Below are 25,134 nucleotides of genomic sequence, written 5' to 3'. Positions count from 1 at the left end.
CTGACTGAGAGGCCACATTGACCCAAACCACGTGGTGCGCTACCTAGACCACACCAGAACTTCATGTGGCAGTGCTGTCGCTTTCCCATGTCGCCATCCGGCTGGCTGCCCGATGGCTGCCCGAGACCCTGTCATCTCTTCTCATCAGGGTTTGTGCACAAAATAAGACTCTCCCAAGTCTGCATGTCCACGTGGCATTGTCCCTGAAAAAGAAAATGTAGATCCAGTGTGCTGTCATTAGGGTCCCTCACTCCCTGTCCTTCACCTTGATCTGGCACCCATAGCCAACCCCTCCCGTGTCCTATCCCAACTAACCCCCTTACCATGCCTGAAGGTCAGCGCAATTTAGACTGAGGCTGGACCCTCTACTTATTGCTTGACCCCCTCCCCTGGCCAGAGGTTCCCACATCCTACTTGCTCTATATGGCCCCTGTCTATACCCTACCCCCACCCCTCTTCCTCACTCCGGACCCCTTGTCGTACTTTTTGGTGCCCTCTCTGGCCAACCCCCTGCAGCCATAGACACTGGGGACCTTGCCACCCTAGTGCCATCAGCCCCCCTCATCACCCCCTCTCCTGCTCCCTCCATCACCCAACATTGGGGGCAGTGGGCTTACCTTCCAACTACCCCCCTCCCCACCCTCCTCTCTCAACCCCTCTAAAAGATTTTCTCTCCCCTCCCTTCCTTAGCCTCCACCTTCTCCAACGCTGACACCTTCCGCAGGCCCGTGGTACTGGAAATACCCGGATGCCTCCGCCTGACGTCCCAGTCGGGCCTTGGCCCTGCCACCCTCCCCACCTATAAATGACAGCACGAGGTGACGCGCTGGGACTTTCCCAGCGTGCGAGCCATGCTCTCCTCTTGGGGCCGTTCCCTTACTCACGGAGCATCTCCTCCCTCTTACCTGCACCCTGTGGAGTGCACGCGGGAATGAGCAAGTGAGCGCTACTGCCACCACACCACCTGCTGCACGCCTGCAACTCTTACATTATTACCTAAAGTTACGTACCGTAATTTGCCAAAATAATTATAAAAATTGTCCTAACTAAATTAACCGCGACCGTGTCACCACAAAATGGTGACAGGAATTATAAAAATGGCCGTATATAAGCTGGGCGATAAAGCCCAATACAGCCCAGCTGAAAAAGAGCCCAAAAGAAGCCCAAGACAGCCTGGGCTGCAACATGTCCCAAAATCCCCAAGGGGGCACAACGCCTTGCGGTCGGCTGCCCCCCAAAGCCCATTGACAGACTGATATTTAAAACTCAATTTTGTGACAGAACACCATTTATCATTACATAGCACTATGATGCAACATTTGTGGCAGTTGCACGCTGCATGAATAATATAACATAACATCTGGTCAGGACTTCTTATGTGACTTTGTAAAGACCAGTCAGTATTAAGTCACAAATTCCTACAATAATGCAAGTGTTATTACTCTGACATGGAGAGAGAAGCAATCTTATGTGAGGAGCGCTTATCCTACCTTATGTTTTGGCTTCTTGCATGAGGTATTGTCTTATTATATTTTATTGTGCTATTTTTCAACTGCATGCATATAGCGCTTCATACCCCTTGCAAGAAGTCTAAAAGCTTAAGTGGACTGTAAGCATGCTACTCCGTGGGGGGAGAACATGGCCGGTAGAATGTTATATTGCATTGTGACCCATTTGGGAAGCATTTTGAAGTCATGCATGAGTGACCAGAGTGGTACTCTTAAATTGTCTTAGTGCAACAAACAAGATGGTGATGGATGGAATGCCTGAATGAATCTCAGCTACTGGACATCTCTCACGGCCTCATTCCAGTCCATTGTTTTGACTCACCATGCCACTCTAGACAGAGACATGCCATAATCAAATCAGTACTGACCCAGTTCATCATAGGAACAGTCCATCCCAAACTGGTGGGCAAGTCCTCTTCCCCCCCAAGAAGGGACCACAAGTGACCCCAGACTGTAGGTTGTAACAGGTCTGGGGATGCTTGTTTTCTCATCTGAAGGAGAACTGGTTTGGCAGGTGAGGTTGGACTGTTTCTATTGGAGCAAAACCCAGACGGATTTGCAAATAACCAGTCTCTATTTATAGAGTGGCACAGTGAATATAAAATGAAGGACTGGGTTAGAGTTATTGCCAGTGGTCGAAATTAATTCAAGCATTCCATCTATCACTCTATAGACCTGTGCTCACTGTGCCACATGACTCAGGCTATACCTCACTGATGAGACATAAGTAGCTTGCACCGCTCTGGGGCTGAATGTGTTTCTGTCTGCAAGCGACCTGGTCTGGTAGCTCATACTGGACTGTTGCTAGTGGAGCAAGACTAATACTGATTTGCATATGACAGGTCTCTGTCTAAAGTGGCACAATGGACTGGAATGCAGTCCAAGGTGATTGCCAGCAGTTGAGATTAATTCAAACATTTTTTGGGGCAAGGGGAAGTTTTATATAGTGCGAACACGGCCCGAAGGTATCAGAGCGCTTTACATGAACATCAGTTGCATTACAGATGGACACATTTGTTTTGTTAGGCATTAGGAAATTACGTGATTTGCCCAGAATCGCAGGATGTTGAGTGTTCCTGCTGAGACTCGAACCCAGTTCCACAGCTTCAAGGTCGACCCCTCTAGCCATTAGGCCACATCCTCTTCACTTTGTGCTTGTTGCTTAACTTGTCATGAGTCACTTTGTCTAGGCATATGATAGCAGACAGAACAATGAGAAATAGAACACATGCAATTTACATTACTTATGTTTCAAAGTAAAATACTGAAAGGGTATCCATGGAATGCATCTATGGCTGACAGAGGAGCAGCCCAGGCATGCGCTCGATAGAAGCACTTGTTATATTCCATATAGGTACTATAAAATAGGCCTCGGTAAACTCATTACCCTTCACCTATATTCTCTCCCTACATTACACTAGTCACAGTTTACAGGGACTGACCTTTTACCTAGATATTACACTGCATTCAGAACACAGGTTTTCCCTGGTTCGAAATCTCATACATTATGCATGAGGGCTCTTGGAAGCACAGCAGGACTACCATCTCCTGTATAAAATCTATGTACAATGTTCAGGCCCTACGTCATCCTTAGGCCAACACAGTAACACAGCAAGGTAGGACCCCAGGGGAGACCTTTGGGTACATATACATCACATCTTGCTAAGATAGCTAGAGGAGATCGAGACATCCCGGCCGACACACTGACCAGAGACGCTGAGGTTCCTGCATGCAGACACTCCAGCTCACAGTGGTCTAACATCCCTCGCGGAGTGTCCAGCTCGAGACCAGGACGGGGTCCCACAGTCTCACTTAAGGTAATGGGGTTGACTAGATCTTAGAGGAATTCTTGGCTTAACACCTACACCCATGCTAGGTACACTTTGGTACATCTAGGTAGGGAGGCATCGTAGAAGTACACACCTTTTATCATGTGTTTTATATACTTGAATGTATTCATGATTTGAGTGAGATGGTAGAACTATACCATCCTTTTACTTTCATAGTACCGTTAATCATTTTATATCCTATACTGTCTAACGGTTGTTGCAGCACACCTATTCTACACCAGAATAACAACTGTTCAATAAATGATTATTGAAAACGCCCAGCTTGTTTTATTCGGTGTATCTCTCTGAGAAAAACTAAGTAAACACGAGTGACTGAGCGAAAGGTAGTACATTATTTCCACAGTCCTGAGGGATCAGGGTTGTCATGTTCTGAGGTTGCCAGAAACTATTCTCTCATTGGTAAGATGAGATTATAGTGGCACTGTGAGCCAGCTGATACAGAAAGGCTAACAAACCCGGTGGGGGTGATCAGAGCTCGTCTGACACCAATCCTACAGTGTATGTTGTCTAACCGCGCAGACACACTCATGGCTGATGCTCTGTATAGTTTCCCAGGGGCAATTGGTGAGGAGGCAGGTACTGTATACAAACAGCCATGTAAGACAGATGATCTGAGAGCCTCCTGGAGCAGCAAATAGTTATCAGCAGACATGCAAAAGAGAAATATAGCTATAAGTAATGCTCCTTACAAGTAAACCAGAGTTGACTTAGAGAAACCCAAAGAAGTGTTCTGGTTAGAAGAAATCAAGATAAATGCTGTATGGATAGACCCAGGAACGACAGCAGAGTTGCCTATGACATGCCCAAATGAAATTCAACCTTGATAAAAGCCCTACTGGGTCTACCTTGAAGTCCTTGTATATGGTGGATAATAAGTGGTAACATGCAGCCCATCTTTGAGTAATTTCTCAAATGATGTTGCAGTCTTGTGGCTCCTTGCTTAATAAGATGGCTCTATTCACAGTGTCGGAACTACATGTAGGAGAACCTGTTGTATTTAGTTAGTTGATATTGAATCTTAAGGTCCTTCAAGGGTTTAATTTGAGCATTGTGAAATAGGGATCCCACCATGGTGCATTTGTTTGCTGTCTAAATGAGTGAGATGTTCTCTGAATATATTAACACAACATAGGTGTTGATGTTGTAGGTCTGACATAGAAAGTAACCTTTTTAGGATACACAGGCCCTCACCCACCATAGTGGCATGCTTCATCATCTGATTCTTTTTGTTGGCCTTAGGACTCTGACCACTCTACCACTGCAGACTCGTGTTAAAGTGCATGTGCTTCTCCCCTAAATGTGGTAACATTGGTGTATACAGAATTGGCATATTTAGTTTACTTGTAAGTCCCTTGTAAAGTGGTATACCATATACACAGGGCCTATAACCTATATGCTACTAGTGGGCCTGCAGCACTGATTGAGCCACCCACACAAGTAGCCTTTCAAACCTGTCTCAGGCCTGCCATTGCAAGGCCTGTGAGTGCACTTTACTGCCACTTTGACCTAGAATTTAAAACTACTTGCCAAGCCTTAACCTCCCCTTTTATTACACATACTTCACCCCTAAGGTAGGTCCTAGATAGCTCATAGGGCAGGGTGCTGTGTAAGTAAAAGGTAGAGCATGTACCTTTAAGTTGTGCATGTCATGGTAGTAGCAAACACCCAAATTTCATTTTTCACTACTGTGAGGCCTACTTCTCTCATAGGTTAACATTTGGTCTGCCTTAATGCACTTTTAAGCTGTAATTCCTGATTAAAAAAGAGTAGCTGCATCATGTTTTATATCTTTAGAATGGTATCGATAAATCCTCTTTACAGGTAAATTTGGATTTAACATTACTATTTTAGAAATGCCACTTATAGAAAGTGGTATTTCTCTGCTCTTACTGCTCTGTGTGCCTTCAGCATGCCGGATTCGAGTCTTGTGATGCTGGGGGATGTGAGGACACCGATGTTCCTCTTCTCCTCGGGCCGGGGCAGCTGGGTACAGAGGGTCTTTGAGGTGTGGGTTTCTTCGTGCAGGAGCACTTGCATTTGAGGGGGCCTGCACCCAGAGGCCGTAGGTGGCTTCGGAGAGTTCACGAGGGGTGAAACCAAAGTGTACCTTGTCTCTTGAGGGTTTGGAGACCATGCTGACACCACTGGCCCACTTTGACTTGGGCTGGGGGGCTTGGGTGCAGTGGTGCTTGGCGGTATCAGGTGTTTTTGCAGGTTTGAAGTCCTCTCGGTTTCTTGGGGTGCCTGCAGGTGTGCAGCTCCCCTACTCCACAGGAGTTCCTTGAGTCTATATTGAAGGCAGGCCATCCTCCCAGGCTTTGGAGGCATGAGAGCTTGCAGGATGAGTTGACCTTGGCATATTGTGACAAGAAACAGCAGACAGGCTGGCCGGGCTGGTGCCAAATCAGTTGCTCTTCTTCAGTATTTGCTTCCATGGCTCTTCCGTGCCGTTCTTTTTCGTAGGTCATTAGGATTTGATTTCCTGCCAGGACTTCCCAAAATACTGAGTTTATGGGCGTTAGGGGAGTGTAGGGTATAGCCAATGGGCATAACCCTGTCCTAAACATCCTAAGTTTGTCATCACCAAGATGGACAATTGTGAAAACTTGGTTCCACTTCAGGTAGCCTATCTTAGGGGTGGTACTAGCCTGAAGGTGGACACGACTATCTTGCTTAGCTAATTTTCCCGCCTGTCCAGGCGCCAAGGGCTCTGGACAAAGGGGGTTGAGTTCCTATCTTGTGCGATAAGTCAGATTAACATACCAAAGACATGGGCTCTTTAAAGCTTCCCTCCCTTGGAATGGTAATCTGCAGATCATCCTGTAGGTGGGGATACAAAGCACCCTCTGCCCGAGCAGGCAGGTTTATGGTCCTCTGGGAGCAAAGGCACTCACCCTTCAGGGTCTGAAACCTGTCTCTGGTGGCAGGATGGGAAAAACCAGTCAGTCAACACACCAGTAGCTGGTACGTTTTCAGGGGGCACCTCTAAGGTGCCCTCTGTGTACATATATCAATAAGTCTGCCGCCGGCATCAGAGGGAGTTTATGAACTCAAGATGTTTGATACCAAACATCCCTATTTTCAATGAAGCCATCATGTAGCTGGGGAAGTCATTTTCACCAGTGTCCAGCACATGCTTCGAAATGGTTTCCCTTTTCATTTGCGCTGGCAGTAATGAAACTGACCAGCAATGGGGTGTATCTGTTCATTCAGTTATATCCTCACATGTAGTATAGGGCACCTCGCCTTAGAGCTGTAAGGCCTACTGTAGGAGTGACTATACTGCATGCAGTTTCTGATGGCATTGCACACAAGCTGTATGCCCCATGTGTGTTCACGTTTGTCTGCACCAAGACAATAGTCTGCCATGGCAGCTTTGACTGATCTTAGTGAGAGGTCCTTTAGGGTGGCACCATTTGTGTTGCTGTCCTTGAGGACCCTCTTTAGTACCTCAGGCCCTAGGTACCAGGGGTACCTTCTACTAGGGACTTACAGGGGGTGCTAAAGGTATTGCCAATTGGGGTACAATTGTACAGTTTTTGGGAAATAGATCTGTCACAGGGGGCCAGGTTAGCAGGAACACAGCACACTTACAGTTGAAATCACATCATATACCAGGCTTAAAGTGGAGGTGACATATCGTTTCGTTTGTCTTTATTATCGATACAATTTCATCATAAAAGACACTTACATACAATTAAAAATACAGAAAACAGATGTAAAAAAACATAGACCATAAAATCACAATACAATGGTGGCCATTCAAAGACACAGCATTACACATAAAAACTATTGCCTCCTATTCCTAATTATCCATGTCCAACCCAAAAATTTGGCCACTGCAACAACACATTCACTAGTATCAAATCTCAAGATACTAAGGGCTGCAAACCCCTGTCTAGTACCCAGATTACGGCAGATAGGTTTAAGCCATTTGGCCCTGGGGGCAGTATAAGCCGGGCAAGCAAAAAATATGTGCCCTACTGAATCAACACAATCTGGGCACCAGCTGCATAACTCAGAAGACCCACCCTTCCATTTATTGGTAAATGATTTTGTTGGTAAAGTACCAACCCTAAATTGATGGTAAAGTTTTCGATCACTAGGCCTGGAGATAATGTCCCAGTAGGCTTCAAGAAGAGGAACTGTTTTATATTCAAAAAACCTGCCGGACAAAGACTCTACATGAACCTGGGACGATTGTTTTTGAAAAACCATTAACCAATAGAGATTTTTAAAATCTTTCTTGGATGGAAAAGGGTTGGCACCTGGGTCAGTCCAGAGTAATCCTAGTCCCATAGATTCCAATAGTAATCTGACCTGCCTGAACCATATAATGTTATCGGAACCCAAAATAGAGCGGACATCTAAGAAAGCCCTGGCATAGGGACCTAATTCCGGAGTCGTCCAGAGTCTCCTCCAAAAAGCCAGGGGTTTAAATCTTGCTATGTCATCAAAAGAATAGCATCCTAGATCCAACAAAAGCGGTTTCAATGGGGTGGAACAAGGGAGGGCCGTAAGTTTTCTTAGAAATTTGTATTGAGCCTTGACCAAGGGAGAAAGATCAGCAAAGCCCCAAAGTTCGGCACCATAAAGAATAGCTGAATTTATCCTAGCATTATAAATTTTAATAGGGGGGCCTATCAATTTCGTCTGTGACTGTCTCTCATCTTTGACCAAACAACCGGAAAGTTGAGCAAATTTCAAGGAAAGAACATCTATTTGTGGCCTCCAACTAAGCTTGTTTTCAAATACTACCCCCAAATAGGTCATGATGTTAGTTCGTTCCAGAGTGTCGTTATTCATAGACACATGCCCTTTCACATGCTTCCCTTTGTTGAATACCATATATTTCGTTTTGGAAACATTAACTAGAAGGTCAAAGTCAGAGCAATAATTGGCAAACACATTCAAAGCCGTCTGTAACCCAGACAAAGTCTGGGATAAAAGTAGGGTGTCATCTGCAAACATAAGGAGGGGTATTTTAGAACCACCCACCGTGGGGGCGTCCGTAGAGATGGAGGAAAAATATTGCACAACTCTATTAATAAAAAGCAGAAATAAAGTAGGCGCAAGGACGCACCCTTGCCTGACACCCCTACTTACTTTAAATCTTTCAGTAACCTGGTCTTGATTACCCCATCTAATTTGGGCGAAGTTGTTTTCGTGCAGTCTAATAATGAGGTTTAAAAGATCATCTGGCATCCCAAGCACTGCTAATACTTCCCAAAGTTTAGTCCTATTAACTAGGTCAAATGCAGACCGAAGATCTACAAATGCGGCATATATTGTTCCACCACAAGGATACACCGTCTTCCAGACAATCAATTGAAATTTGAATGCCTGGTCTATGGTACTAATATGGGACCTGAAGCCGGCCTGCAGAGGCGAGATAATATCGTCCTGCTCGATCCATGACTGGATCCTTGCCAGGATCATTCTTGCAAATGTTTTTTGGATAGAGTCAATAAGACTAATGGGGCGATAATTCCCCGGGCAGGAACGATCACCTTTTTTAAAAATAGGTAGAATCTCGGCACCCTTCCAAGATTCCGGGATGGGAGCCCCCTTAACTATAGCATTGGCCAGGCGAGTAATGTAAGGCACCCAAGTGCCAAGATCGGATTTGAAAAGGTCCGCAGGGACAGTGTCAATTCCTGGAGCCCTGCCACCAGGCACCTTAGAAAGAGCAGACATGACCTCAACTTCCTCAAATTTAAAATTTGGAGAAATTGTCAGATCCCTGCTGAGCGAAGAAATGGGGGCTTCAGCCTGATTTGTGGCCGTAAACTGGGATTCATAATGTGCCACCCATAAGTCCGGGGCTACGTTATTAGAGGGAGTCTGCATACACGGATGTTTGCCCCACTTCAAAATATGCCAGAACAATGTTAAGTTCCTATGTTTGCTTGCCGCCAAGAGTTCATTCCAGTGATCGTTATCCCAGTCTTGCTTTGCTTGTATTTTGGCCTTATTATAATTTTTCCTAGCAGATCTAATAATTGCCTGATTTTTGGTATTAATGGCAATTTTCAGTTTACTGTAGGACATCCGGCAAGCTTTAGTATACCAGGAGCTTGGTTTTGGGATGTGGTATCCCTTGGCTTTACAAGATTTTGAAAAATGGGACTTGAGGCCTGAAAATAGGGTTTCATGAATGTTAGTAGATTCACCAACAACATCCTCCAGGTCCCAAAAAGACTGCAGTTCTTCCAATGCACAGGAGACTTTTCGACTGATCTCGGAAACTACTGAACTATCAAGGGCGACTTTTTCCCAACGCACTCTCCGCTGGTTGTTGGCAAGGAGAACGTCAGCTGTCACTAACTCGGTTTGTGGATTTCTGTGGTCGGGGCAAAGCAGGAGTGACAAGACTAAGGGGTCGTGGTCACTCTCAGCGCGGTCAATAACCATCATGTCGCTTAGAGAGGGCCAGAACTCCACCTTAATTAATGCATAGTCAATTCTACTACTACGGCCGCGGCTATCAGAGAAAGTCACTTTGCCATTTTTATCTGAAGGCGTGCGTCCATTTGCAGCCCGAAAGCCACGTTCCATACATAAACTCATCCACTGAACAGCGGACTCAGTCCACCTCTTAATGGGTGGAAGGTCGAGAGAGGGGATGTTCAGGATGGTATCCACCTCCAAAGTGAGTGATTCCCAAGCGGGATGCATTGGCTCAAAACAACAATTAAGGTCACCCACTATCACCACATTTAGGCTTGGATCGACGGTATCCAAAAACCCGTCCAATTGTGAAAAGGTGTTTGAACCATGCCCACCCGGTAGACCCCTATTGTATATGTTAATAATCAAAATTTTGGGGTCGTTATTGTGTTGCAGGGAGACGATCAATAAATCGGGGTTATCAATAGCCATTTCGGTTAAGGTAAACCTAAGGGTTTGCCTAACCCATATGCAAAGTCCCCCCGAAGGACGACCCCTAAGACCACTGGAAGCCCCCTTAAAAAAGTTCACATACCCAGGAAAATAGATGGGATCCACAGCCCACGTTTCCTGAAAAACAAGGATATTGTGGGAGGATACCCAAACCGACCAGTCTTCCGTAGAGATTTTACTGCGGAGACCGGCAATGTTCCAAGAGACCAGGGTAAGGAGGGGGGAGCTGGAAGATTCGAGTGGTAACAATGATGGTGAGGACCGAGGGGCTACTAAGTGGGAAACACTAATATCAGATGTCATACTATCAGTCGCTAAAACACAGGAAGCAACGGACAAGGTTTGTGGTATGGCAATAAACGCCACATCCACGCATGGTGTCCGCTCGATTCTTTGAGTGTTACCAGTTATACAACTGGGGGGTGAAAGATTTTCATGACATACCAGAGCAAGTGGGTGAAGAGCTAAATTACTAGCTGGGGCAGTAGCGGGATCGTACACAGAATCCAAAAGCAAAATACCCGGCCCCAAGGAAGCCCTCCTGGGCCCACCCCAACTGGCAAACCCAGGATAAGCAAAGTCAACTGAATCCTTAAACACACTGCCCTGGGTGTGCCAGTTTGTGAGTGGTCAATCAACCCCATCCAGGTTGTTCAAGGGGGCAAAAGAGTTGAACAATGGGAGGTGGAAGTCTGGACCTGGGTGACGAGAAGAACCCCTATTGACCCTTTCCCAGCCAGAAACCAGATCATCAGAAAAAACACACTGACCAAGAGGGTAAAAATGCGACAAATCCAGGGTGATTATACCAGTATTGTTCGTAGAATTGGAATAGGAACATATATAGGACACTACCTTAGGATCCCGAAAATTAATAATCACACAATCGCCCTCCACACCTTTGACCCCCTTGCCCAACCAACACACCCTACGGACAGTAAGAATTTCGGCACAGAGTCTAGCCGGAAGTGGTCTGTGACGATTTAGCCAATAAATTACTTTGTTCTTCAATTCATTGTGGGATTCTGTCTTAACCTGCAGAAGCCTAGGAACACCCGCCATAATGACTGTATATGGTTTCGACTCTGGGGGGAGATTTATACAGGGAAATTTGTGAAAACGACTGCCGTCGTCAGTGTTAGAATGGCCAGTTGCAAAGTTACTTAAATTAGTAGCAACATTACAGGCTGGGTCGACAGACGTGGCGAGAGTGGATGGAATATGGGAAACGTCCGCAACATGTGCATTAGAAACAGGTAAATTGGAAGATGCACTAACCTGAGGGGTGGTGCCCCTAAAAGCGACCCCTACATCGAGAGCAATATCGGGAGTTAATGATATCGTAGGGACAGATTGTGATACCATTATCTTCTCCATTAGGGACGAATTAGACAACACCATACTCTCTAACTTCTCAAGTGAGGTAGATAGACGATTAACTCTTTCATTGAGGGGTAGGAAAAATGATTTGAGTAGTTGCTCTAAAGGTTCGAGATGTCCGGGGAACAGAGGGGTGTGGGATGGAATAAGACACCCATCATTGGACATCTTGGACACTTTGGCACGTTTACCCCTAGGATGCACTCCGCCACATTTCCTCTTCCTATTAGTTAACGGAGGTTTGCCACCCCGAATTAAAGTCTCAATACCAGGCTGCTTTTTGATGGGCAACGAGTGGATAACACTAGTATTTGAGGGCTGGCCACAGGGTTCAGAAGTACCGGCGATGACAGATGAACCATCCAGCGAACTCAGGGTTTGAGGGACCACTGACCCAAGCTCGTTATTACCTGATTGGTCGATTAGTGTTTGGGGTGGCCTGGGATCAGGGGAAGTAACTTCCATAATATTCCCAAGAGACGATCTCTTAGAAGAGATTTCTAAGGACAGTCGTTTTTCTGTCAAAATAATTTCCTGCTCGAGGACCCTGGTTGCTCTCGTGATAAAGTTATCCAGGGTCCCCGTAACACGACCCATAGTACTATCCTGCGTGAACTTTCTACCAGACCTAAGAGATGACATTTTGGGAAAAACAGCACACAGAACCAAAGAGTGGCCAGAAAAAAAAAAAAATAGAAAAACAAAGGAGAGAGCCTAGAGACACTTAGTAAGCAATGAAGAAGTGACAACAACTGCTGCAACTGTCTAACAATCCACAAGTAGTAGTATATAAGTAATTCCCACTGGCACAACTGTTTGTATGAAGTAGGCAGTGTCACCCCCGAGGATATGGACCCGTCCCGTCCACGGCCGACCACGAACGGCCACAAACGGCCCGCTCTTTGCCCGGTCTTCGCCCCGGGCTATGTCCCGCGCGCGTACCGCTAGCGCGTTCGGGCGAGGACTAAAGCAAGGGGTCAAGAGGGGGCGGGGCCGGGAAGAGGAACCAGGTGAGTCCGATCAGCTGAACGCTGAGCACCCTGGTCCTCGCAGTCCCGCAGCAGAGCGATGCAACAGCCTTCCCCCTTCTGGCAGCAAAGCGTCCTGGCAGGTCCTTAGGCAGTGGGAGGCACACGGGTAGTGAAGACCAGCCGAGATTTATGTAGAGACTGAGCCCTGCGAGCCGCTCCCGCGAAGCGGGGGCCGCGAGGCGTTGCGTGATTGGTGGGAGAGAAACGGGAAGAGGAACCAGGTGAGTCCGATCAGCTGAACGCTGAGCACCCTGGTCCTCGCAGTCCCGCAGCAGAGCGATGCAACAGCCTTCCCCCTTCTGGCAGCAAAGCGTCCTGGCAGGTCCTTATGCAGTGGGAGGCACACGGGTAGTGAAGACCAGCCGAGATTTATGTAGAGACTGAGCCCTGCGAGCGGCTCCCGCGAAGCGGGGGCCGCGAGGCGTTGCGTGATTGGTGGGAGAGAAACTGGAAGAGGAACCAGGTGAGTCCGATCAGCTGAACGCTGAGCACCCTGGTCCTCGCAGTCCCGCAGCAGAGCGATGCAACAGCCTTCCCCCTTCTGGCAGCAAAGCGTCCTGGCAGGTCCTTAGGCAGTGGGAGGTGACATATCAAAAGGGCACTTTCCTACAGTGAGCATGTGTGAATCTAGCTTACCCTGACTAGAGTGGTGGTCCCTACTTGGACAAGGTGCATACCTCTGCTAACTAGAGACCCCATGTGTAACATAAGTATAATCCCATTCCTCACTGTGTTCCGACTGATATTTTGATGAATGGAGTCAATTCAATGTTAGACAAGTTCTTGCATACACCTGCGCTGTTCGTATTCAAAAAAGGAAAACTGCTTCTCCAGAATGGAACATTGTCGACAATGCTTATAAAGGCTGTATCGTCTGATTTGCGCGAGTTGGTCTCACTTTCGTGTTTGTCTAATGCTACATGTAATGTTTTCCCTGTCTTTCTTGTCCTGCCCATTTTGATCGATGCATAGGCTTGGACGTTTACAGGAATGTATTGTCTGTTTTGTTGAGATACTGACAGAATTCAGCCTGATTGTGTGGACTTAACAGTGTGTCCATAAATCCATTCAGCTTCAAGGAATTTGGCCTTAGCCGACCATAGTAACCCGTAGAGGAAATCCCTTAAAACTCTTAATCTTTGTTGTTTCACCTTATTATTGCTGTTATATTCTCGAGTGGCTCATTTTAGCGACCTGGCGTCGGGCGTATTCCATAGGCTCTTGGCAGCGCATTCTGTGTGTTCTGAAGTGTTGTTTGCTATGTTTTTGTCTCGGACGACTGTAAAGTTTACCCTATAGCAGCATCCCCCAGGCTGTTTGTCCAGGAAGTAGAAATGTCCAGTGGTTGAATCTTGATAGACCAGAACTGTGTTTGAACTGTCACTGATGTTTTTCACTGTATCATGTACAGTAACGTAAAAGCAGAGAATATGCTTGAACTACTTCCCTGTAAAAAGGAGAAAAAATGAATTGCAGACACTAACGAAACTGCACTGAGCGAGAGCTGCTTACATGTCAAGTCCGTGAAACAAAGGTTACTTAAAACTTCTAAAGTCATAATTTGTCATTGGAGCTAACAGGATGCTTTAAATGCCAATTCAAAAAACAACCTCACATTGATTTAAAAAGAGACTGTCGACCGAACTAGCGTTAAACTGCGTTCTTTGATCAATTTACTATGCAGCTGCTGCACGTGGAGTTGGTGTGTTTTCATTTGGTGAACGAATGCATTGTCTAGCCCTTCGTCTCGTTTTGTGGGCTGGCTTTGTTTCGGTCTGCGTTCTACGCCTCTGGAGTTTGCTTTCCCCGGCCAGCCCTGCTAACACCGCCTGCAGTGTGCACCGTGGTAGCTGGTGCGTGAGGTGGGCGGGAGCTGGAATCTCTTCATTCACAGCCCAGACGAGGGACTGGCACGCACCGAGACTGGATGCCCGCTGCAGCCCGGGACTTATGCATCCTTTTTCGGGCGCCCTGGCACTGACTGTCTGCAGTGACATCCACAGAAGGACCCCTGGGACTGGACATGGTCTTTGGAGAGTGGTTTAAAGGCAGGAGCGCATGTTTTTCTTCGGATCCTGGGAAACGGGAGCTTTGTGATTGCAACAGTTGCTGCGTGAGCCTGAAACAAAGTGAAGACCCGCAACGTCCGTGGAGCCAGCGGGTGAGTGATCTGTGCTGGTGGGGTTGGGACGGATGCATTGCACCCCTCCAGCGATCAGCGGCGCCCCTGCGGCCAGGGGACCGTTCCCTTCTCCACCGGAAAGTGTCATGTTGGTATTGGTGGACCGGGCATCCGAGTCAGGGGTGCTTAGCATGCATGCCAACCCCCCATGAGCCGTGGAGACTCGCCCTGTTGCTCGAGTGTGGTGCACTTTTGGGGATTTTACTTTCCCTGTCTTAAACAAACTCGTTTACCCGGCAAGTGGACGGGTACGTAAAGCACCCCGTACTTTGTCGCAAGCTCTCCCCTTCGGGTGTTCCCAAGTGTTGGCATGTGTGTGCATTCCCGAGGGAACCGGGGCCCGCTGCCCCCCCTGGCACCGGGGCTGTCATCCTCATCACGGAGGGGAATGTGCTCCCCGCGGGGGAGCGCTGGCCTCGAGGAATATGCGAGCTATGCGGAGGCGACACGGCCACAGTGTGCGGCTCCGCGAGCAGGGCACGGCCACGCCGGCCAGTTGTCACCGAAAAGGAATGTGCCCCAGCTCGCCGCTCGGAGCTATGAATACGTATACAGTGAGTTAGCCCGTTCTCTCTTGCCACCCCCTTCCTTAGTTGAGGAGTGCCACAGTCCCATATACCTTTCGATTTCATTTGAATATTTTTTTTCCTGGAGCAGGATGTGACTGTAACCGCCTCGCAGAGCCGCAGTGTAGCATATTAACGCCCATCTGCTCCCGCAGGGCGGTGCGTGAATGTGGGATCCGGGCTTGTCGCTAATTTATGTATATATTTTTTTACTTTTGTTTAGGAAAAACAACCTTTGTCTGCATTTAAATTGAAGTGAACGTGTTTTCGTCTTCCCAGGCAAAACACTTATCGTGTAACTTTTAGGTGTAAGAGTTAGAACCAGGGGGCGAGATTTATCAGCATAGATCCATAGTCGCGCTATCCAAGTTCCATGTAACCAGTTGCAAATGGTTTACACTTGAACTTTGCAGAATAAGGGTGTTTAGATTTTGGGCTACGTAAGGCTCCCCGAAAAACGACTGGTTTTCTACCGTATTAAAAGCACAAGTAACTAATCGACTTAAAAAAAACTCCAAGGTATAGAGTCCAGTAGATTTTTCTTCATATCAGGTTAGTTGTAAACACGCGTATAGGGGAAATTCTAGACCGAATATAAACACTTTCTTTTGTAAACGAACAGCACTGTTTTTTTGTATTTGTTGTGAGAACACACACATATACCGAAGACAATTTCTGACGGGTCTGTTCGGATTTTCTCCTAAAGCCACTACCTAGCTGTGTTCATCCTTCAGTAATTGTGTTTTTTTAATGGTTTTTTCCTCCTCCTATCGACACTTAACGATTACAGCGGCACGAGGCTGCAGGGCAGACTGCGAGTGCTGTATAAAACACACTGTAAATGGGAATAATCAGTTCGTCAGGCCATGGGTCGCTCAGTAGCACTGCCATTGTTGTCTTGCCAGCCCCCTCATTACTAATCTGGGTCACAGTTAACCAGAGTGCAGCAGGTGCAGTGGCACCGGGGACCAGGAATTGCAGGGACCCACTGAAACCCAGTTACTCTTGCCGCTGAGACGCCGAAGTCCGTAGAGGTCTGGTAAGGGTGCAACTTGCACCGCATTTCCTTTGTTCTAATTCCGGCAACTCTTGACGATCCGATCGTAATCTTCTGCTGTCCCGTTGGCTGAACCTAGTACCGGGTTCTTGCGGGAGAGCAGAACGAACCCCGCTTGCTTCATTATAGTAAACAAGCTGGGGTTTGGGTTTCCTGAACTTATTCTTGTGATACAGTAGGGAGGCGGCTGCCTTCCTTAACTCTTGAGGCGTTCTCTCCTGTTTGGCGAGTCTAATACATTTGCAGAGAGAACGCGTGGATGTAAAGGCACAAGCCGCGTTTCTGAAAGGCTTGTTTCCCTGGTCAATCATTGATGAGCGCACTATTGTGGATCTTCCTTTGAATTCCCATGCAAGGAGGACATTGAGAGTGCGTTATTACATGCTACTGTCATGAGATAAAACTATCCCATTTATAGAAATTGATGACAAACAATCTGTTCTTTATATTTATGTTCTGAGACGTATCAGACACTTTGGGTACGGGAGCCGCTCGCAACCTTGGATTGTGTGTTTACTGCTGGGGCTGACACGGAGAACTTCACTGCTGGACCGGGAGGCAGAGGACATTTTTACTTGCTTTTAGCCACCTCGGGACTGCGAGGACCAGGGCGCTTTGCTGCCTGCTGAACTGCCGCACCTGGTTCCTCTTCCCGACTCCTCCCCTTGCATCCATTTAGCGCCTCGCGGCCCCCGCTTCGCGGGAGCCGCTCGCAACCTTGGATTGTGTGTTTACTGCTGGGGCTGATACGGAGAACTTCACTGCTGGACCGGGAGGCAGAGGACATTTTTACTTGCTTTTAGCCACCTCGGGACTGCGAGGACCAGGGCGCTTTGCTGCCTGCTGAACTGCCGCACCTGGTTCCTCTTCCCGACTCCTCCCCTTGCATCCATTTAGCGCCTCGCGGCCCCCGCTTCGCGGGAGCCGCTCGCAACCTTGGATTGTGTGTTTACTGCTGGGGCTGACACGGAGAACTTCACTGCTGGACCGGGAGGCAGAGGACATTTTTACTTGCTTTTAGCCACCTCGGGACTGCGAGGACCAGGGCGCTTTGCTGCCTGCTGAACTGCCGCACCTGGTTCCTCTTCCCGACTCCTCCCCTTGCATCCATTTAGCGCCTCGCGGCCCCCGCTTCGCGGGAGCCGCTCGCAACCTTGGATTGTGTGTTTACTGCTGGGGCTGACACGGAGAACTTCACTGCTGGACCGGGAGGCAGAGGACATTTTTACTTGCTTTTAGCCACCTCGGGACTGCGAGGACCAGGGCGCTTTGCTGCCTGCTGAACTGCCGCACCTGGTTCCTCTTCCCGACTCCTCCCCTTGCATCCATTTAGCGCCTCGCGGCCCCCGCTTCGCGGGAGCCGCTCGCAACCTTGGATTGTGTGTTTACTGCTGGGGCTGACACGGAGAACTTCACTGCTGGACCGGGAGGCAGAGGACATTTTTACTTGCTTTTAGCCACCTCGGGACTGCGAGGACCAGGGCGCTTTGCTGCCTGCTGAACTGCCGCACCTGGTTCCTCTTCCCGACTCCTCCCCTTGCATCCATTTAGCGCCTCGCGGCCCCCGCTTCGCGGGAGCCGCTCGCAACCTTGGATTGTGTGTTTACTGCTGGGGCTGACACGGAGAACTTCACTGCTGGACCGGGAGGCAGAGGACATTTTTACTTGCTTTTAGCCACCTCGGGACTGCGAGGACCAGGGCGCTTTGCTGCCTGCTGAACTGCCGCACCTGGTTCCTCTTCCCGACTCCTCCCCTTGCATCCATTTAGCGCCTCGCGGCCCCCGCTTCGCGGGAGCCGCTCGCAACCTTGGATTGTGTGTTTACTGCTGGGGCTGACACGGAGAACTTCACTGCTGGACCGGGAGGCAGAGGACATTTTTACTTGCTTTTAGCCACCTCGGGACTGCGAGGACCAGGGCGCTTTGCTGCCTGCTGAACTGCCGCACCTGGTTCCTCTTCCCGACTCCTCCCCTTCCCTATATTAGTCGCTCCCTGTCTCGCGTTAGCGGGACGCGTGCGGGGCGTAGTCCGGGGCGAAGACCGGGCAAAGAGCGGGCCGTTTGAGGCCGTTCGAGTACGGTCGAGGGAGGGCGTGGGGCACCTCAGTGTGTCTATAATCCACTACATACTAGGTGCTGTCGGTGACATTATGACCACGAGAGAAACCAGGAGCAAGAGTGCTATGGCGACGGGAAGGCCAACAGGTACATTGGATACGTACTTCGCTAAAGCTGGGTCCCTTCTTGTGGATGAGATTTCCATCCTTGAAAGACGTATCTCCCAAGAAATAGACTGGGTGAGGAGATCCTCCCTGGGACCCATCGCACATGCTGCCACCCCCGCCAAGCCATCAAGTCTCACAACACTTCCGGCAGGGGGCGAAGCGGGACTGCCTGCTCTTTTAGACTTATCTGATACCAACCGCTCCACTACCCCCTCCATTGACTGTGAAAATCCTGAGCATGCAGAGCTTAGCATCCTACCTCTCCCAAACTGCAAGGGCCCCTTAACACACACCACTGCTGAGGCAGCTGTCACTGAGCAGTCTATAAGCAAGACCCAGCCCACACAGCGGGAGAAGGAGGGAGCAATCCCGAAAATGGATAAAAGGGCAAACAAAACTAGGGGGGGTATCTCTAAAGCTACTAAAGTTAACCCTAGAGTTAGGGGAACCAAACAGGACATAGCTAGCAAAGGGCCGGCCTCATCCCGCAAACACGAAGCTATCCATCAACACACCCCGGATAAAAATCCTCCAAGCAAACAAAACGCAGCAGGGATGTATGACAGTATGTTCTCTGATTTACGTACTCTTGTGAGGGAACTGCTTAATCCCCTAGAAGACCGTCTGGCCAACATTGAAATTTGTCTAATAGACTTGCGCAAGGGATTACTAAGTTTAGCATCAGACCAAAGAACAGGTATGCATGCAATAGGTGGGCACTCTAGAGGGGTTCCCAATGTACCTAACTTATCTTCAGATTCCATCATCGCGCCCCCCTTACCCCCGACAGCCACCCTATTGGAAAAGGTGCAGCCGGCTCCTTTGCTAAAACCCGCCTCTGCACCACTCGCCACAGCATCTTCCAATAGGCAGAATTTATCTGGCACGGCCTCTGGTATTAATCAGGTAAAATCACCAAATGACGTAAGGAACCCCAAAGATAGGCAAGACAGTCAACAAGATAGGCGCATAGTGGTTAATCTGCCTCCAGAGGCTGCTGCCTATTCGGTTGTCCTGAAGGGAGTACCCCCGCTTGAGGGAACCGTGCTGGAACCATATGACGCTTTACATAACAAGGTTACTAGTTGGCTTAATACTCACAGGTCACTTCCACCCAATATTAGGGGAGAAATTCTCATGGTTAGAAGAGTCCCTTGGATTGGCCACACTGACAAGAATTGTGCTGGTGACTGTATAATTGTAAATTTTAGGAACCCCAAAATTGTGTCCTATATTTGCAATTGGACCGGGAACAAAGGGTCTACATCTATTGAAGTGGTCCCCTTGTCATATTTCTATCCCAATACTTTTAAGCCAATTTTGACCATTGATAATGGTTGGACCCGGGTTGGACCGTCCACGGATGGCTACAGAGTCAGGCCCACCAGTAATGCTCCACGCATAAACCTTGGTTACCTTTTTCATCCCAATAGATACAGCTGTCTTGAACAGACGGATTGACTCTTTAAGGGTCAGGGGCATGGTGTATGTGAAATAGATAGCGCCAGTCAAGAATATGGCGCCCCCTCACGGGTGATTCTGACATCTATTAATCCCCACGGTGAAGAAACTGAATCATCTAAAACCAAAATTGTCTTGGGTGGTACTAATAATAAGTTAAAACTGCCAGTTCCAACGTTTCATAAACCAGACCCGAAGGAACTATCCACTGTGGAAACATTCCTGCCCAGTCTTACGACTGTACTATTGGATGTTGCTCCGCCCAAAAGTGCTGGAAGTCTCCCTGACCCGCCTGACATCCCTTTAAAGGTTCTCTCCTGGAATGTCGCTGGCATTGCAAATAAACTTGACACGAGCGACTGGGAGTCCCTGATAGCTAACAGCGACATTTGTCTCTTTCAAGAGACTTGGGCAAGGGAGTCACTATCTAGAGTGGGGTATGCTGTGTTCGAAATCAATGCGACTTGGTCAGGAAGAGGGAGGCCCTCCGGAGGGTTGGCGATCTGGGTGGCTAGTCACATTGGGTGTAATGCGGAGTGTTTACCGACGCACTCGCAGGACATCCAGTGCGTCCTACTCAGGTGGCCTAACGCCTCGAGCTTAGCAATAATCAATGTATACTCCCGTCCCACCAAGCTGGCCATGGAATCTCCCACACTTGACGATCTTACTAGCTTCCTTGCCACCCTCCCTAATGACTCTAAGATAGTCTTGGGAGGCGACTTGAATTGTCATTTTGAGCCTTTAGAAGGCCTTAAGGAAGGAGCCCTTGTTGCGGAAGACGACCTTTGGGGCGTACCGCGATGTCAATCGCCATATGTCAAAATCTGGTCGCCCCTTGTAGTACAAATTTTGTCTTTAACGCTAAATTTTTCTTTAAGGGCATGTAATGGTCGCAGTACCTCAGATACACCCTCTGCATGCACTTTTAACAGGGTGAACCATGAATCCAGGTTAGACTACATCTTTGTTGATATCAGTCTCTGGCCCACGGTTCAGGATTTTAGAATAATACCAAGATCGGACAGTGATCATAACGCACTCGTAATGCTTATGGCGCACCCTAAAGGTGCCGATCGATCACTTGCCGTTAAGCCCAGCAAAGACCCCGGGAACTTGATAATTAGTTCCAACAGACGCAGGATCAAATGGGGGAAATTGGCGAGCTCCGAAGAGTCCCTAAGCAAGATTTTCCGGCTAGCACTCCCGAAGCTAATAGAAACGGACAATCTAATTTCACAGCCAAGAAATTTGGAATTCAACAAGAAATTAGCCCACATACATGAGGAACTGGTGGCCCTTTTAGGTGAGGTCTTTTACCCAGTGTTACCTCCAAGGAAAAATATAACTCGAACTTCAACCTGGTATAATGCATCTTGTAAAAAGGCCAAGTCTGAACTCCTGAAGGGCGTCAAAAAAGGATCAGACAAGAGCAAACTCGCTGAGCTTAGACAAATCTACAAGAAAACAATGGCAGTGGCGCGAGCCGAATGGGACTGGAATAAATGGCAGGATCTGACATCAGCACTGGAAGCGAAAGATCTGAGGAAATTTTGGTCCCTGGTAAATACTGGTATGCCAGACCCCAAAGCTGCAATTGAGCCAAATATTGCAGCATCTATATGGGAGGCCCATTTCGGCCAATTATACCAGGAACCACCCCAAACCGATGGTGGGAGCGACATGGTCTCCATTGTCGCTCCTGCCTTAGAACCAGCCTTAGAATTTACTCTTCCCGAGGTGGTAAATGTCATTCTAGCCCTTTCGAGGGGGAAGGCCCCTGGCCTTGACAGGTTGCCTGGCGATCTTTTTCGCTCATACGCAGATATATGGGGCCCTTATCTCCTTACACTCTTTAACGCCATTCTGGGTGGGATGGAGATTCCTTGTACTTGGCTGGGGGCTGAGATAGTGCCCATTTTCAAAAAGGGTTCGCCTCTGCTCCCAGCCAACTACAGGCCAATAAGCCTCATAGATGTCCCCCAGAAAATATACTCGCGCCTTCTCCTAAACCACCTTATGGAGTGGATGGAGGAAAATAAAATTCTCAGCCCCCTACAAGCTGGCTTCCGGAAAAACACGTCCACCATGGATCAGATCTTCCGCCTCGTACTCCTATACTGGAAAACTGTGACCATTGAGAGGGGAAGGCTGTACATGGTGTTCGTGGACCTGAAGTCAGCTTTTGACCTGGTCCCCAGGAAGAAACTATGGGAGACACTAATGGGGCTGGGAGTTCCACCCCATCTCCTAAATGCCATTACTAGGCTCCATGAAAACAACTTTGCACAGGTCAGGTATGGAAAGACGGGTGCGCTGACATCTAAATTCCCAGTTCGTAGAGGGGTCAGACAGGGTTGTGTCCTTGCCCCGACCCTGTTCTGCCTCTACGTTAACAATGTAATTGCTTATCTTGACAAGGTTCAAGATAATGACGCCCCGTCTTTGGCCGGCAGGAGGGTACCTGCCATTATGTTTGCGGACGATACCCTCCTGCTGTCCAAATCCCCGATGGGGATACAACGGATTTTAGATGGCTTTGGTCTTTTCTGTAGCCAATATGGCTTGGAAATAAATACAGGGAAGACCAAATTTATGATATTCAACCCTTCAGCCAAAACCAGACCCAATCCATCCCTGAGTTCAGTTACACTGGAGAGAGTAAAAACCTTTCAGTACCTAGGGGTAACGCTGCATGAGAACCTATCATGGGAACCTCACGTAGCAATCAGCCGTATGAAACTCGCACAACTGTCTGGGGGAATTTTGAAGGTAGCAAATTCCTCCACCTACAAACCAATTAGCCCGGCAGTTGCAATGTACAAGTCACAAGCTAAAGCAGCCGCATCCTACGGTGGAGAACTCTGGGGCTACAAGGCGGGCACAGGAATTATTAATGCAGAAAACAATTTTTTAAGGCGTCTCCTGGCCCTCCCCCGAGGCACACCCCTCCTTCCTTTAAGAATGGATATGGGTTTACCCTCTATAAAAGAGGACCTGGAACTTATGCCACTAAGGTTCTGGCATAGGCTCTGGTCCACTGTTGAGCTTCTACACTATAGGCAAGAGCTTGCACATGTCATGAATCTGAACTCCTGCGACAAAATTACCTGGCTAGTCTCGATAAAGAAAGAACTCTATAGGTTGGGACTACACGAACTATGGGACTCGCCAGAGCAAGGTTGTCTTGGGGTCTCCCGCAAACGTCTTGTGGGTATATATAGGGAACAATGTTATGCCTCCCTGGTCTCGGCATCTAACAAGGGGTCCTTGACTGACCGATTCCTAACTTTCAAGGACCATTATCAGTTTGAGGGATTTATGGACATTATTTTTCCCATTTTATCCAGAAAATTGTTTATACAATGGAGGCTAGGGACTCTCCCTATTAAAACTTTTACCCACAACTGGACAATAAAGAATGATAAAATCTGTCCAGGGTGTTGCAACCATGATGAGGTAGAAACCCACATTCTGTTCTTTTGCCCAGCATACAATAGACCAAGAAGATATTGGCTAGTCCCACTATGCAGAAACCTGGGCATTAGGAGTCACCAGCAGGTGTACAGAATACTGAAAACGAACACTGATCCGCACATAGTGTTTGCAGTTGCAAAATTTTTAACGGCTATGTGGCACATAAGGTCTATCATAAATAAGAACTGTGTTGGTTAATGAATTCCATTTTCTAGATGCCCGTAACATTTGTATATTGATTTTATTGCTTTTATCATGTTTGCACTTTTTGTGATGTTTTAAATGTCTTGTGTGATTCTATCTTTTATGGCCTAATTGGCCGAAATAAAGAAATTTTGGATTGGAAACCCAATTATGGCTATTTTATTATCAGCGGACGAGGCCCATTTCCATAACTTGCACCAAGGTCCGTGATGTCTTGATAGGTCACTGTTACTACTCACTGCTCTGTTATTGCTCGGCTTGTCCACGTGCTGACGCCGTCTGTCACCGCCGTGGTCTGCAAGTTAACGCGTTGCGCGTTGTATAGTTGTGCTAACCCCTCCCTAACATTCTGATACCTTTGGCTGGGGTGGGGGCTCGGCCTGCAGGCCGTAGGCTCTGACAGGCGGGCCAGGAGTGGCGTGTGGCCGGCTTGTCGTGTACTGATTCTGAATGCTGCTGGGACTGCAGCTCCCGGCTGAGCGGGACTGGAACCGGATCCCCTGCGCGGTGAGGGGAGCCCTGCTTCTCCACGGCCCGATGAGAGTTCTGCTCCAGGAAGGCGGGGAGTACCCTGCCTGTATCTGGGCTGAGGACTAATATAGGCCCTGTGTCCCCCCCATAGCACAGAGGCCTGCCCCGCGTGTCTTCTTGAAGGGTTTGAGTAGTGGTGGACAGGCATACTTGTGAATCCGAAGACGCACTGCCAGGCCTGTGCCTCGGACAGACCGATGGCCGTAGAGACACGTCTGGAAATCTGGCAGGCCTCTGCTCTCTGAAGGGCAAGCTTTCCAGCAGAGTATCCAGAGACAGCATAAGGCTTCACCTCTGAGGACCAGCGGTCTAAAAGGGAAATATGGAGCCACGCTAACAGGCCTGTGCTGCCAAAGGCTTGCACTCCGATAGGAAACCTAGGCACATACTAACAGAGGTGGCGCGCTGGAAGGCGATTAGTTCTGAGGAGCGATCCGGAGACACACGGACTGGACTTTGTGGTGAACTGCCGGAGTCCACCAAGTCAGTGCTTCTGAAAGACCGGGGATCCCTCAGCTGAGTCAGGGAATGTTCGAACTGACCGCTAACTGGCTTTTCAAGACACCCAATCTAGCCCCCCCCCCCCCCCCCCCCCCGATAGCATTATGGTGCTGTCCAAGCGCCAAGAGGAAGGTTCTTTCTTTATCTTTTGGGCTTTGCCTTCTCCTAAAAGCCCTATTGCTGTCCATATTCCTTTACGCGCTGCACATTAGTTACACCTTTAACGTGGAAGTTGATCAGAGCCTGTCGGAAACCGAA

General features: G+C 48.4%; 1 protein-coding gene across 4 annotated transcripts in view; it reads left to right on the top strand.

Annotated features, from left to right (window-relative positions):
• The window catches only part of FRMD6 (FERM domain containing 6), a 1,098,768-nt gene that overhangs the window by 927,911 nt on the left and 145,723 nt on the right, over window positions 1–25,134 (top strand). For 2 of the 4 annotated variants that reach the window (XM_085626962.1, XM_085626959.1), the window contains exon 1: window positions 14,506–14,833. The exons of the other annotated variants lie outside the window; for them this stretch is intronic. The gene's annotated coding sequence lies outside the window, so the exon portion shown is untranslated. Of the gene's footprint in view, window positions 1–14,505; window positions 14,834–25,134 lie in introns of those variants that run through there. 4 annotated transcript variants of the gene reach the window in all.

This window comes from Triturus cristatus, chromosome 9 (assembly GCF_964204655.1).
Source record: "Triturus cristatus chromosome 9, aTriCri1.1, whole genome shotgun sequence".
NCBI classification, from domain to species: Eukaryota; Metazoa; Chordata; class Amphibia; order Caudata; family Salamandridae; genus Triturus; species Triturus cristatus.
Note: the sequence above shows the minus strand (reverse complement) of the source record. Positions and strands in the feature narration are given on the sequence as shown.